Source organism: Tenrec ecaudatus, chromosome X (genome assembly GCF_050624435.1).
Source record: "Tenrec ecaudatus isolate mTenEca1 chromosome X, mTenEca1.hap1, whole genome shotgun sequence".
In the NCBI taxonomy this organism is placed as follows: Eukaryota; Metazoa; Chordata; class Mammalia; order Afrosoricida; family Tenrecidae; genus Tenrec; species Tenrec ecaudatus.
Window position 1 is genome coordinate 33,962,489 of NC_134548.1, and position 14,441 is coordinate 33,976,929.

General features: G+C 37.7%; 1 pseudogene; it reads right to left on the bottom strand.

Annotated features, from left to right (window-relative positions):
* Nucleotides 1-840: 840 nt before the first annotated feature.
* Nucleotides 841-2,093, bottom strand: LOC142434016 (alcohol dehydrogenase class-3 pseudogene; annotated as a pseudogene).
* Nucleotides 2,094-14,441: the final 12,348 nt, after the last annotated feature.

A 14,441-nucleotide genomic window follows, 5' to 3' on the forward strand; every position in this document is an offset into this window, starting at 1 on the left:
CAATGCCACTGGATCAACAAAACTTTGTACCCACTGGCCTGTGATCTTCCTGCATTCGGCATGATTACATATGTTTCGTGAATTCTGAAGAGGACTGTAGAGATTAGTATTGGACATATGGGCTAATACGAGACTTATAGATTTGATCTGGACTGGGTTGCAATGTTTTCTCAATATTCAACTGCCCTTGTATATAAAATTATTTTTATGCACACATGAGTGTCTATAAATTTGTTTCTCTAGTCTACCCAAACTGACTCAGACGGCCACATCTTTCTCATCAATATCTTTTGGTTAGCGGCCTACCAGTTTATATCAAAATACAACATAAATTTGGTTGCTGTTATTATGTAACTGTGAAGTTGGTTCTGACTCAAAGTGAACCCATGCACAACAGAACAAAACACTGCATGATCCTGGGCCATCCTCACAATTGCTGTTATGTTTGAGCCCATTGTTGCAGCCACTGGTCAATTCATCATGTTGAGGGTCTTCCTCTTTTGCACTGCCCCCCTACTGTACCAAGAATGAGGTCCTTCTTCAGGAACTGGTCCCTCCTTCTAACATATCCAAAATGCATGAGAAGTCTCACCATCCGCACTTCTAAGGAGCATTCTGATGGTATCTTCCAAGACAGATACTTTCAATATTTTTCACCAGCACCATACCCGAAATCAGTGGTTCTCAACCTTCCTTTTTTATGTTAAAATAGTGTTTAATGAACTAGCAATAATTCATATGAAGAAGGGGCCAGAAAACAGATTTAGGGCTGTCTTAGCCTTGCCCTTGGTTAGGGAATTTAGGAATTACACATCAAACATTATTCTCTAGAATAATAGAGTATGTGACTGCAGGTCCAAGAGGCTGTGAATTTAGGAGAGCTGTCACCTCCTGTCCCATCAGATCTCAAGATGGCGGTACAGGGATGAGCATCCTTGCTCGCCTTTGCTTTTAAATCTTCAGAACAGTTTGAATGCTCTTCCCTGAATGCATCAGTTCAAAGGCATCATTAATTTGGTTAAAAGATATATTGTGAGTCACAAATTCATCAACTTTTATCTTTTGAGACATATAATCAGACACCAGCTTGGGAACACTTTCTAAGCTCTTCCATCCTCCAAAAGCAGTGCCTTTCCAGGTGCGCCCAGTGATCAACTGGAAGGGCCGAGTGGAGATTTCTTCACCTGAAGCAGCCACTCCAACCACCACGCTGATGCCCCAGCCTTTGTGGCAAGCTTCCAATGCTGCTCTCATGACCTTCACATTACCAATCCACTCAAAGGAGTAGTCCACCCCTCCATCTGTCATCTCCACAGCACCTCCTGGATGGGCTTACTGAAGTCCTGGTGGGTAATACACACAGAGGTCCCAAACTCTTTGGCCTTTGAGAATTTATCTTTATTGATGTCGATGCCAATGATCCGGGAGGCACCAGCCACTTTACAGCCCATGGTAGTTGCCAATCCAACTCCTCCCAGGCCAAAGATGGTGCAAGTAGAGCCAGGTTCCACCTTGGCAGTGTTCACGGCAGCACCATAACCGGTTGAGATGCCACAACCCAGCAGGTAGACTTTATCCAGGGGCGCTGCAGGGTCTATTTTAGCAACAGCAATATCAGCTACGACTGTGTATTCCGAAAAGTTGCTGGTTCCCATGAAATGGAATATGGGCTTTCCTTTGCAGGTGAACCTGCTAGTGCCGTCCGGCATCACTCCTTTCCCTTGAGTGACTCTTATCTTCTGGCAAAGGTTTGTCTTTGGATTTAGACAAAATTTGCATTCTCCACACTGAGGGATGTACAGTAGAATGACAGTGTCGCCAGCTTTCAGTTTAGTAACTCCTTCGTCAACACTCTCCACAATTACAGCTCCTTCATGTCCCAGGATCACTGGGAAACACCAATCGGGGTCAGACCCGCTCAGAGTGTAGGCGTCAGTGTGGCAAACTGCAGTGGCAATAATCTTAATTCGGACTTCATGAGACTTTGGGGGTGCCACCTCTACCTCCTCTATGGAGAGGGGCTTTCCAGCTTCCCACGCTACTGCGGCCTTGCACTTGATGACCTGGTTCGCCATGTCTAGCAGCTCGGGGGAGCGCGGGGCAAGTCTGCTACGGGCAAGCGCGACGGTTCTCAACCTTCTTAATGCTGTGATTCTTTAATACAGTTCCTCATGTTGTGGTGACCCCCAACCATAAAATTATTTTTGTTGTTACTTCTAAACTGTGATTTTGCTACTGTTATGAATCATAATGTAAATATCTGATATGCAGGATATATTTCCATTGTTACAAACTGAACATAATTAAACATAATTAGAACAGAGCACAGGGATTAATCACAAAACAATATGTAATTATATATTGTGAAATATTTATGGGTTTTCCGATGGCCTTAGGGGACCCCTGTGAAAGGGTCATTTGACTCCCAAAGGTGGTCGCGACCCACAGGTTGAGAACCACTGCTCTAAATGCATCACATCTTCTTTGGACTTCCTTATTCAGTATAAACTTACAGCAATAAAAAAAAGAAAGAGAAAAATCTTCTGACTTATAAAAACTTTATTTGACAAGAGTAGAACATTTTCTGAGGGTTACAGAGGCTGTGAATCTTTATGGTAGCAGAAAGACTAAAAGTTCTCCCTTGGAGCTATTTATGATTTCGAACTGCTGATCTTAGAGTATGTAGTTCAGTGGCCCATTATGTCACCAGGTCTCCTATTAAGGCTTCTCTTGATGTAGATTTTTACAGAAGCAAACTGCTACAGCTCTCTCCCACAGAGACACATTGCATTACTATTATCTCTCTATGGAACACAAAAGTGGCTAGTGGGTTTGAACCACCAACTTTTCTATCAGCAGCAGAGTACTTAACCACTGCACCTAAATATATCCCATTTTCCATCAGTTTATTTTTTCTCTCACTGAAAATAGTACTACAAATACAGGGCAAGCAACTATTGCCTTTCTTTGTACAAAGAGAGCAATTTTTGCCAGCTCACTGAGAAACACGTGCAAGCCTAAAAGGCAGCCTAATAACTTTAATGTACAAAATGGATTTTAAAAGAAAATGCTTGTGATGAGTGCATTTCTAAGAAATCACCATACCAGTGGTATCTTCACAAAGCTTTCTATGTGCCAGCACTCTATTATATTTTCTTTGGACTATTATAAGACTTCTATTGTTAGGGTTGGCCTAAATCTCTCTTTCAAAGAAATGGATAATTAGAAACAGAAATACTGACATGTTGCACACAGTATTGTATGGAACTGAAGATCAAAGATGCATAATCAAAGGGTTCGACAGACAGATCATTGTACAACAATATGTCTCTCGGAAGCTCATCATGTAGACCAGAGCACAGTAATGTCTTCCCCCCCCCCCCGTAAGTGTTCAAACAGTAACATTTAAAGTTTGGTAGGCTATTATTTTTTTCTCTGTGGCAAATACCCAGCTCTGTCCTTGTAGCTTGCAAGCAGCCACGGGCAAAATGTAAACAAATAGGCATGGCTATGTTCCAATAAAACTTTATATACAAAAACAAGTGGTGGGTTGGATTGTGTCCCCAATGGCAGTGGCTTGGCAACCTTTTATGCCATCTACTGAACACACTGAGTACACAGGAATAAAATTTTTAAAAGATATTACACACAATGTTCCCAACCATATTGTCATTTTTCTGTGTCACACTTATGAACATTTCAGGATGACATACTGAAAAAAAATGGCATGAGGGTAATACCTGATCTCTTCCAGATATACAAGAGAGAAAGAAAGCCTCTAACTCCACATCTGGCCAAGGATTATTCCAGTGAGGCGGAGGTCAGTTATGCCTCCTCCCTCCAACCTTCTCTACATTACTCAGACAGCAACCATCCCTCCCATGACACGCAAATACTCTGCTGTGTTTGATAATATATTACAATGGACACACAGATCCCTCACACTTAATATACACAAGAATGTGGATTTATATGAGAAGTTAACAGGTCACAACAAGTCAAGATCAAAGCACATTAAGGATACAATCCTTCTGTCCACAGTGGTGCTTCTTTTTAGCCACATAGATATTCAACTTCTCAGTCCTGCCGCCCCTTTGACACGCCCCTGATCCAGCAAGTGTTACAAAGCTCCTCTAGGGCACCCTACTCTGTAAGCCAGCCACTACCCCAAGGGCACTCTGACTCCCAAACTGGAAGCTGCTCTTCTGCTCTGTCTTAGGGTATCAGTGCTGCTCTTCTGTTGCCTATCCATGCAGGATTCTAGGATGTGCTACATCTCTTTGTCCTTTCCTTCTTGGTGGTCTTGTAATTCTCTCATCCTGCTTCTGAAATGGCACACCTTATATTTACTGAAGTAGTAAAACTGACTTATCTCCTTATTTATAGTCTTTTTACATGTTCTTTGCATAATCTCATACAGCCATTTGGTGACAGTTACAAAGACAGTGGATAGAAAAGCCATACCAAGTAAGTTCAGTTCACTGCACATACCTAAATTTGTTTCTGCATATGTTCTTTCACAGTGGAGTCTGGAGATTGTGGTGACTTGTGGATGGAGAGTGAAATTAAAATGTGCTTTTCTCTGAAAGCATATTTAATAAAACAAAATGTATAAGACGATAATTTTTCTGCTCAAAAATTACTTATCTCTTAAATATTATTGTAAAAATTAAATATCTGTCTTTTTATACTGTGTGTTTTTCTCATTTTACCAGCCTCTGTAGTACGCATAAACATAAGAATATAGTAATAATTTTAATCAGATTTCTACATGTGACACAAAACAGGTATATTTCATTTATTTCTGTAGTTTCATAATTAGAGTCCAATTAAGGAAAAGTGCTATGTAGGGCAGATTAGATACCCATATATTTCTCCCACTGGTAGAGCTATAGACTTCTCTAAAATACTCTGATTTTTCTCATATCCAACGTTAAATCTTAGAAATACCTTCCTTCTCCCATTTTAGAAAGTATTCCACAATTTTCTCCTTCAGTGAACTTCTTGGTATTCAGATTTCTTGTTGCTTTGACTAATCTTATCCAAATGAATGAATTTCCCACCACAATCACTGGTTAAAGGATTGTTAATATTCCAGCATTTCATTTTTATTCTTTATTTTTTATGAATTTTGAAAATGTTCAGTTTGCAACTGGCTACTTTTCCAAAAACTACATAAACACACAAGTTACACAGAGTGTGCCATTAAAATACCTCTCCAAATACATCTTTCCTATGGGTGGAAAAAGCTTTCTTGTAGATGCATGATAACTAAACTATTTTATCCAACTGCAACCTATTTTGACTAAAATATGGACCTAACTTCATTTCAGACACAGGTGTAATCCAGACATCTAAAATTCCATTTTGAAATGCTTTAAGGTCTACAAATGAGTTGGAATTGACTCTGTGGTAGTGTGTTTTGTTCTGGCACTTCATGTTGAAATTAAGCTGGAAAACATATGTCCTCTTTCTCTTCGCTATAGATTTCCTTAGATACTCTGTGCTCCTTAAAGTGTGCATTTTCCTAATCAAAGCTTAAGCTTTGCACTCCCTAAAGCAGTATTCCCAATTCCACTGGGTCTATTCCAATTCCTAGTGAGAATATAGGATAGAATAGAACTGTTATTTAGGTCTTTAGAGCCTGTAAATCTTTATGAAAACAGCGAGCCTCCTATTTCTACCACATAGTGGCTAGTGGGTTTGAACAGCTAACTTTGAAGTTAGCAGCCCAGGCTTATCCAGGACCACCAGTGTTCTTAAAGCAATATCACTCAACTCAATGACTCATTGCCATGAAATCAATTCAGACTCATAGAGACTCTATGGACAGAGTAGAACTGGCCCTGTATAGGTTTCTAAAGTTATAAATCTTTACAGGAGCAGAAAGCCTCAGTTTTCTCCCTTGGATCTGCTGATGGGTTACAATTACTACTATATAGTTAGCAGCCCAATGGATTACCCACTTTGCCACCAGGGCTCCTTTAAAAATTATTCAAATAAATTAAAAGGCAAACATAAAAATATGTTCCAGGTTATCAGAAGAAAAATTAGGAATTTTATTTCTAAAGCATCCCTTATGTATAAATAACTCCTAAGATTGGAATGTGGAAGGGGTGCAGGAGCTTTAAAGTTCATTTAATGAATCTATAACCATAGCATATGTGCCAGCCCATACCAGCTTACAATATGTTATACATGGTATCGTAGCTAGAGCAGACCAAGAAACAAGCATCAGAGTGTCATTTTGTTTGAAAGGCTCAGAGCATGCTAGCTAAGGAACGCATACAGAGAAGGGAAGAGAGTGGATGGAGGATGTGGTATTAAGCAACATATTATGATAATGGAATGGAAATTACTCCTTTGTGAAACCCTAAACAGTTTATAAAAATTTTATCTCAGAAATTTTTGCACTGGAGTTTGTGAGAGACAATGCATTTATATTTGAAGTCCCCAGGACCACTGGTTGAGGAAGCTTAGAGTGTTAATTCCTTCTCTTTTGGCTCACTGCATGTAAAAGCTTCTAGGGACCTCCTTGCAGGACGCACTGCCCTTGCATCAATCTCAATTCAGAGTGAACTTATAGGGCAAAGTAGAACTTCCTTTGGGTTTCTGAGACTTTAAAACATTAACAGTGCAGAAGCCTTCATTGTCTCCCACAAAGCTACTGATGGGCTCCCACAGGACTCCGTCTAGCTTTCCAAGGGGCAGGATATGAGGTACAGTGATGCAAATACTGGCAAGGGGTAGTCAATGACTATGGAACTTGTGTGGAGTTTCATGGAGAAAGTTTAAGAGAAGGATTGTCTTAAAGAATGTGTAGAAGGTTACCATGTGAAGAAAAGGGGATAAAGACATCTGTTTTCCTTTCACCTTGGTTCCCAAGAAACCAGTTTGAGAATAATTACAAATGATAAATCAAGTAACAATGTGGAGAAACTTGAAGAACATAGGCTTTAGGGTTATTCTAGATAGTTCACACATGAAAAAGTGACTGTGATTAATTGCACACCAAAATATCCCCTATTATATTTTGTGATTGGAAAACAAAATTCTGTCAAGATAACCATTCTTCCCAAGTTGATCAATAGATTCAACCTATTTCCAATATATATATTATAGCAGCCTTTTTTACACAGTGGAGGGAATTAACATATTGCTTCTAAAATACATGCAGAAAGACAGAAAGGAACTTAAATAGCAGTAACAGTTGAAAAAGGTGAGTTGAGGAGACCTTATACTGCCTAATTTTAAGACATTATAAGCTACTTTGAACAATACAATCTTGCATTACTATAAGATATATGTAAATACAACTAAAAATAAAGTTCAGAATAGGCCTACATATATAACCTCTGATTTTCAACATGTCTGCCAAGGTAATTTAGAGGAGCAAGATCCTTCTTTTTAACCAATTATACTGTACTTACTGAATATCTATTCAGAAAAAAAGTAATGTTAATATTTCCTCATATCACAAACAAAATTCAAAAGGATCATAGACCTTCAAAGGGTTTAATATTATCAAAAATGTAAAGGCTACTCAAAGCAGTCCGTAGAATCAATGCAATCACCATCAAAATATCAACAGCTTTGCAGGAAAAAAATCATATGGAACTGCAAACAGCCAAAGCAGTCTTGAAAAATCAACAAAATTGGTCTCACACTTTCCAGTTTCAGAGTATACTATGTTCTTGTCATTGGTGTGTGCTCTCAAGTTGATTGGTACTAGAATAATGATAGACATAGAGACCATATTGACAGCCTAGAAATCAATCCATATATCGATGGTAATCTATTTCCTATAAAAGTGCCAGGCCTGTTCAACAGTTAAAGAGCACTTAGTGTCTTTAATAAATGATACTGAAACAACTTGATTTTATATGCAAAGAACAGATTTAAACTTGTCTCTCACACCATTTACAAAAATTAACTCAAAATGAATCGAGCACCTAAATATAACTTAAAGTATAAAATTCTTAGGAGAGTGGCAAAATTAATGCTTTAGGATCTAGTTTCAATGAATAATTCTTTGATTAAAAAACTGAAAACTTGATCTACAAAAGATAAGATAGCTAAAGTGGACCTTCATCAACATGTAATACTTTTGTGCATCAAATGAATTTAACAGTACAATATGCATGTATCAAAACAAAACAAAGAAACCACTGTCATTGAGTCCTTCTACCTCACATGGACCCTAAATAGAACTCCCAGGGGTATAAATCATTAAAAGAACAAATAGATAGCCTCATCTTTCTCCCATCAAATGGCCGCTGAGTTTGAGCCATCAACCTTGTAGCTCGTAGGTCTATGCCAACCCCCAGCATCACCAGGACACTTTAGAAATATGTATGGTATTCTTTTTGGGTGCAATCAAGTTGGTTCTGACTCATAGCAACCCTATTTACAACAGAATGAAACACATACTTTTTCTTATGCTTGAATCCTTATGGCAGCCACTATGTCACTCTATCTTGTTCAGGGTCTTTCTCTTTGTTGCTGCCCCTCCACTTTTCCAAGCATGATGTCCTTTTCCAGGGACTAGCTTCTACTGAAAACAATTCCAAAGTATGTGAGACCAAGTCTTGCTCTCCTTCCTTCTAAGGAGCATCTGGCTGTACTTCTTACACAAAAGATTTGTTTGTTCTTTTGGCAGTCTGTGGTCCTTTTTGTATCCTTCATCAAGAATACATCAATTCTTCTTCAGTCTTTTATTCAATGTCCAACTTTCACATACATACAAGGCAATTGAAAATATCATTGATTGGGTAAGGCACACCTTACTCCTCAAAGTAACATCCTTGCCTTTCAAATTTTCTAAATCTTGATTGTGGTCACAGTATCATGACTATAAGTTTCTGAAAATTCACTGACCAAGTACTCACAATGCATGAATTTGATAGTATATAAATAATACTTATGAAAACATAAAAAATGGATGCACATTTCTTTCATCATGGTAAATATACCCTTGGTCAATATAAATCTATTATTTTCCCACCCAGTGATAGGATCTAGTACCTCTACCACTGGCTTTGGGTTTGACCTCGTTATTTGCTTCAGATAAAGGAACAACAGCAAATGTGGCATCTCCTGTTGACAAATTTGTGACAACCAAGTGAATGAACCCAGTTTTCCCTGCTGGCTGGATGAGTTCATGACAACTGAAACAGAGATGTTACCCTAGGTCATGCAGCCATAGCAAGGCAGCTCAGGCCAAAGGGATAACCTAGCCAACACACATAGCTTAAAAAAAAGAACATGTTTGCTGTTAAAATCATTCATTGTGAAAATGGTCCTTTACGTACAGCAAAAGCTCCCTGATAGAGTGATCAAGCTGCCTTAGAAGGATTCATATTTCCTGGGCTTACGTAATCAAGGCAATTCCAGCAGGTAGTAAAGATATTGCATGTCATATCTGAAATGCATGGCAACTCACCAATGTTTCTGTCATATTGGCCCATCTCTCAGCTAGGAGATGTGTCAAGTACCCTGTAAGAAAACTGTGATGAAGGGAATACATTTCCAGTCATTAAAATGTTACTTGAAATTCATGCATCCAGTAATCTCATTATTCACTTTATCATACTTCCCAGGGGTACTGCAGGAAAAGGACTTAGGCTAGGTTAGCTTCATTTTTTTATTCCTAACAAGGAGTTATGGGAGGTATCATTTATAATAACATTCACCTTTCCAAATATAGAGTCATTTGAGTTTTACTGAAATATGTTCAGGCCTGTTGCCTCTACTCAACATCCCTCAAAGTCGTCCTTATCCAGATATGGCCATATTTCTGATTTTTAGGAATTGTCTCCAAAACGTTATATACATGGGATCATACAATACGTAGCTATCTCCTTTCACTTATGAAAAAAATGTTTTTGTGATTCTTTATATGTTCTTGCATGCAGAGTTAGCTTCTTTTTTAAGGATGTTCTCTTACAAAGAGATTTATCAACAAATGCACAAAAGCATACATCTTTGTGAATTCACATGGAGGCTGGTATCCTTTGTAAGCACGGGTTACCAACACAACAAAAACCCCAATGGTCATGGTATCCCAATGTCAATCTTACCACTATTCTCCTCCTCACAAAGAACAAGATGCTGAGATTTTAAACTGGCTTTGTCTTTTAAAATGCTGCATAAATCAAATCATACATGCTAGCCTTTTTTGGTATGTTATTTTACTCAGTGGTGATTTGTAAAGTTCACCAATATTGATACAAAAATATTTAATACATTTACGTTCATGACTGTAGATTATTTTGTGTATACAGCATCACTTATTTTTACCTATCCGTTCTACTCCTGATGGACATTTTGGATGTTTCCAGGACTGGACTAGAGAGGATAATGTTATGAAAAATGCTGCATAGAATAATAGGAGAAAACTTGAATTCACTTTTTAGATCACAAATTGTGATGAATCAAAATAATTACCATAACAATTTTCAGCCCTGGTGGTGTTGGCTAAGTGTTGGTTGGTAATTAATTGCAGGATTAAAAGTTCAAATTCACGAGCCACTCCACAGGATACAGATACAGCTATCTATACCTGTAAGATTTACAAAAGTCTGGGAAACCCTGTATAGGATCCCTATACGTCAAAATGGACTCTCCGGCAGTGGTTCGAACCCACCAACCACTCCTCAGGAAAAAGATGTAGCAGGCTGCTTTGTGTGTGTGTGTGTGTGTGTGTGTGTGTGTGTGTGTGTGTGTGTATCCTTGCAAAACATAAAGGACAGTTATACTCTGTCTTATAGGGTCATTACTAAGAGGACTCTGCTTGGTGGCAGTGAGTTTGGTCTGGATATTCATAATATTCTACGAATTGAATATTTCCAACTCAACTTCAGTCTCTTCCTGCCTTTCGTTAACTTTCAACTTTGTTAACACCTAACTGGTTTGTAAAGATACGTGGATACCTGTCCTAGAAACTTGCTCCCACTCCAGCCCCAAATAATACATCAAGTATGGTTCAAAGTTCAAGGGGAATGAGGAGATATCACTAGGAGTGTTAAGCTAAAATCTTCCTGTTTCCAAATTCTAACAAAACCATACTTGCAGGAAATATGTATCTAAGTGTTAAAGTGTTGTGATAATGCAGGTTTATACACAGACACACAGGCACATTTTTGTGGTTAATTAAGTAAGAAGAGTTTAAAATAGCTGCCTCTTATCAAGGCAAAAAGTACGCTATATTATCTTGCAATTTTCAGAATTCTTTTGAATGTTGATTTCAAGATAGAGTCTTACAAGACAAGCTGCCAATGTAATCCTGTCAAAGATATGTATAAAGACATAAATCTAATTTCCTTTTCTCGTGGTTGTTATGAAATTACCTCTCAGTAAGTGAGAAAGGACTAACCTTTTAGAAAGCATTTTATTCACTTAAATTAGCTTTTCAACCTTATTGCCTCCATTTTAGGCTAAATCTGCTAAGTTAACATTGGCATGTCTTTGCAAACACTTCAACAATGATGGCTTGGATAAGACGTGTTGACTTTCAACTCCAAAGTTACTCAGCTTGGAAACCCAGATCTGCTTGGTATCCATGGATACCATAGGCTGGCCATAACATCTTCCATTATCTGAGTAAATTCATATGAATGGACATAATTCTATTAATTACTAATATAGTACATTTTAAGCAGAGTAAATAAAAAGGTAACTGAATGTTATTTTTAAATGAGACGGCACTTCATGTAAATTTAGAATTTCATACATTATTTCATCTCATAATAAATATATAGAACATTGGATTTCCAGGACTATTAACACATAATTTTCAGTATTATTAAAAGGGGATAAAAATATTTCTAACTGAGTGACTAGGACATGGGTTGTTACTTTCACCGTTTTAAATTGGGATTTAATAACAATAAATTACCTAGCACATTTTTTGTAAAGAATAATGAGTTCTGAATAAGTTTCAAACAGGGAAAAAATTGGTATCATTCATATATAGCATCTGTACATTTCCATGATTATAAGATGAATTGCAATATGGTTTTTATTATAATATGGCAAAAGAATCTTGTCTTCCTAACTTCGCTATAGGATTTCAAACTGGCTTGAACTGGTTCAGCCATGACTGATGCAGCAAAATAAAAAAAAATTCCTATTTTATTGTTCTCTAAAGAGGAACAAACAAAAGTGAACCCAATATTCAGTGACTTAATGTAATGAGTGTACTTAGGCTAAGTCAGCATTTGCTGGTGTTGACTGGGCTCAAAAGAGTCCTTTATGCTTTACATAAGAGAGTAAACAGAAATATCAAGGTATACTAAAGCCTAGACTTGGATCTGGCACATGTTTACTTCTGCTTCATTCTATTTTTAATGCAAGTCTTATGTACAAGGGTTTGTTTGCCTATTTTTGCCTTTTGTGGTAGTGTTGGTCATGTCAGGTCTATTAATCCATTGCATAAATCGAAGTACGGAATTGTCACTCACTGAAATTTCTTCTAAAAAATTTGTCTTTTTCATTCTCACATTTAGACTATTCTTCCATTTTAAGTTTATTTTCACATAGATGTGAAGTATGGAGTCAACATCATTCTTTTGCATGTGATGATATACTTGTTCCAGAGACTAATCTTCCCTCATTGAATGGGCCTAGCACTCTTGCTGACAATCAATTAAGCACAGACAAAAGGACTATTTTGTGGACACTCAATTATATTGCATTGTTATTTATGTCTGTTATTATAACATATATTTTAAGATCAGGAAGGATATTTCCTGCTCTTTGGTTCTTTTTTTCTCTTTCTTTTCTTTCAAATTGCTTTATCTATTTGATAGCCTTTTCCATTTCTACAAGAAAAACTGCTGAAACCACGGTATGGATTTTAATGAAATCCATAGATTGCTTTGGGTAGTATGGCATTTAAACAAAATTAAACCTCATAACCTGTGAACACAGTACATCTTTCCATTTATCTAGGTCTTCTTTAATTTCTTTCAGTAACATATTAAAAATTCAGTGTGCAGGTCTTTTGTCTATCTGGTCAAATTTATTAATACTTATTTTATTCCATTAGATGTCATTGTAAATTTAAGATTTTCCTCTTTATATACTCTTCATCTTGCTCATGTCTGATGTATAAAAACCCATCTGATTTTTGTGTGTTTATCTTGGAAATATTCTTAATTCCCTTATTACTTCTAGAAACTGTGGATTCTTTGTAGTTTTCTATATATAGAATCATAATATCTGCAAGGAAAACTGGTATATTTTCTTCTTTCCTCATTTATGTATTTTAAATATTGTCTTGCCTAATTTCTCTGGCTAGGATGTCCAGTACAATACTGAATAACAGTATTGAGAGGACATGTTGTTATTAGGTGCTGTTGCATCTATTCCAATTCATTGCAATCCTATTAACAACAGAGTGTAACAATGCTCTGTCCTGTGGCACCTCTACAATTGTTCTTATGTTTGCATTCATTTATGCAGCCACTGTTTCAATCCGTTGTGTTGAGGGTCTTCCTCTTTCCACTGCCCCACTATTTTACCAAACTGGATAGCCTTTTCTAGGGACTGATCTCTCCTGACAACCAGCCCAAAGTATGTGAGACAAATATCGCCATCCTTGCCTCTAAGGAGTATTCTATCTGTACTTCTTCCAAGATAGATTTGTTACTTTAGCTGTCTATGGTACTTTCAATAATCAATTCTTCTTCAGTCTTCCCTATACTATGTCCAACTTTCTTTTTTTTTTTTTCCTCCGTCTTGTTTCTGTGCATGTTATTATCTCCACAGGTCTGTCTAAATAAGATAGGCTGGATGAACTATCTGGAGGAAAAACAATGGGACCGACAGTTCTGGGGGGACTGGGGATAGGGGGAGGTGGGGGGTAAGGAAGGGGTGTTAACAAACCCAGGGACAAGGGAACAACAAGGGATCCAAATTGGTGGGGAGGTGAGAGTGGAAGGCCTGGTAGGGAATGATCAAGAGTAAGGCAACGAAGAGGTATAGTTGTAACCCAGGTGGAGACGGAGCATGATAGTGGGGCAGGATGAAAGTCAAGTGAAATAGAGGAAAGAGCTAGGAGGCAAAGGGCATTTATAGAGGTCTAGACAAAGACACGTACATATGCAAATACATATATGAGGATGGGGAAATATACCTATGTGCCTATATTTATAGGTTTGTATCAAGGTGGCGGAAGGACCTTGGGCCTCTACTCAAGCACTCCCTCAATGAATGAATACTTTATTCTATTAATTTAGCATTCTATGATGCTCAGCCTCCCAACACAACCGCTGAAGCCAAAGCAGGCGAACAAGCAAATGTGGTGAAGAAACCTGATGGTGCCTGGCTATCAAAAGAGATAGCGTCTGGGGTCTTAAAGGTTTGAATGATAAACAAGTGGCCACCTAGCTCAGAAGCCACAATGTCCAACTTTCAAATGCATATGAGGTCATTGAAAA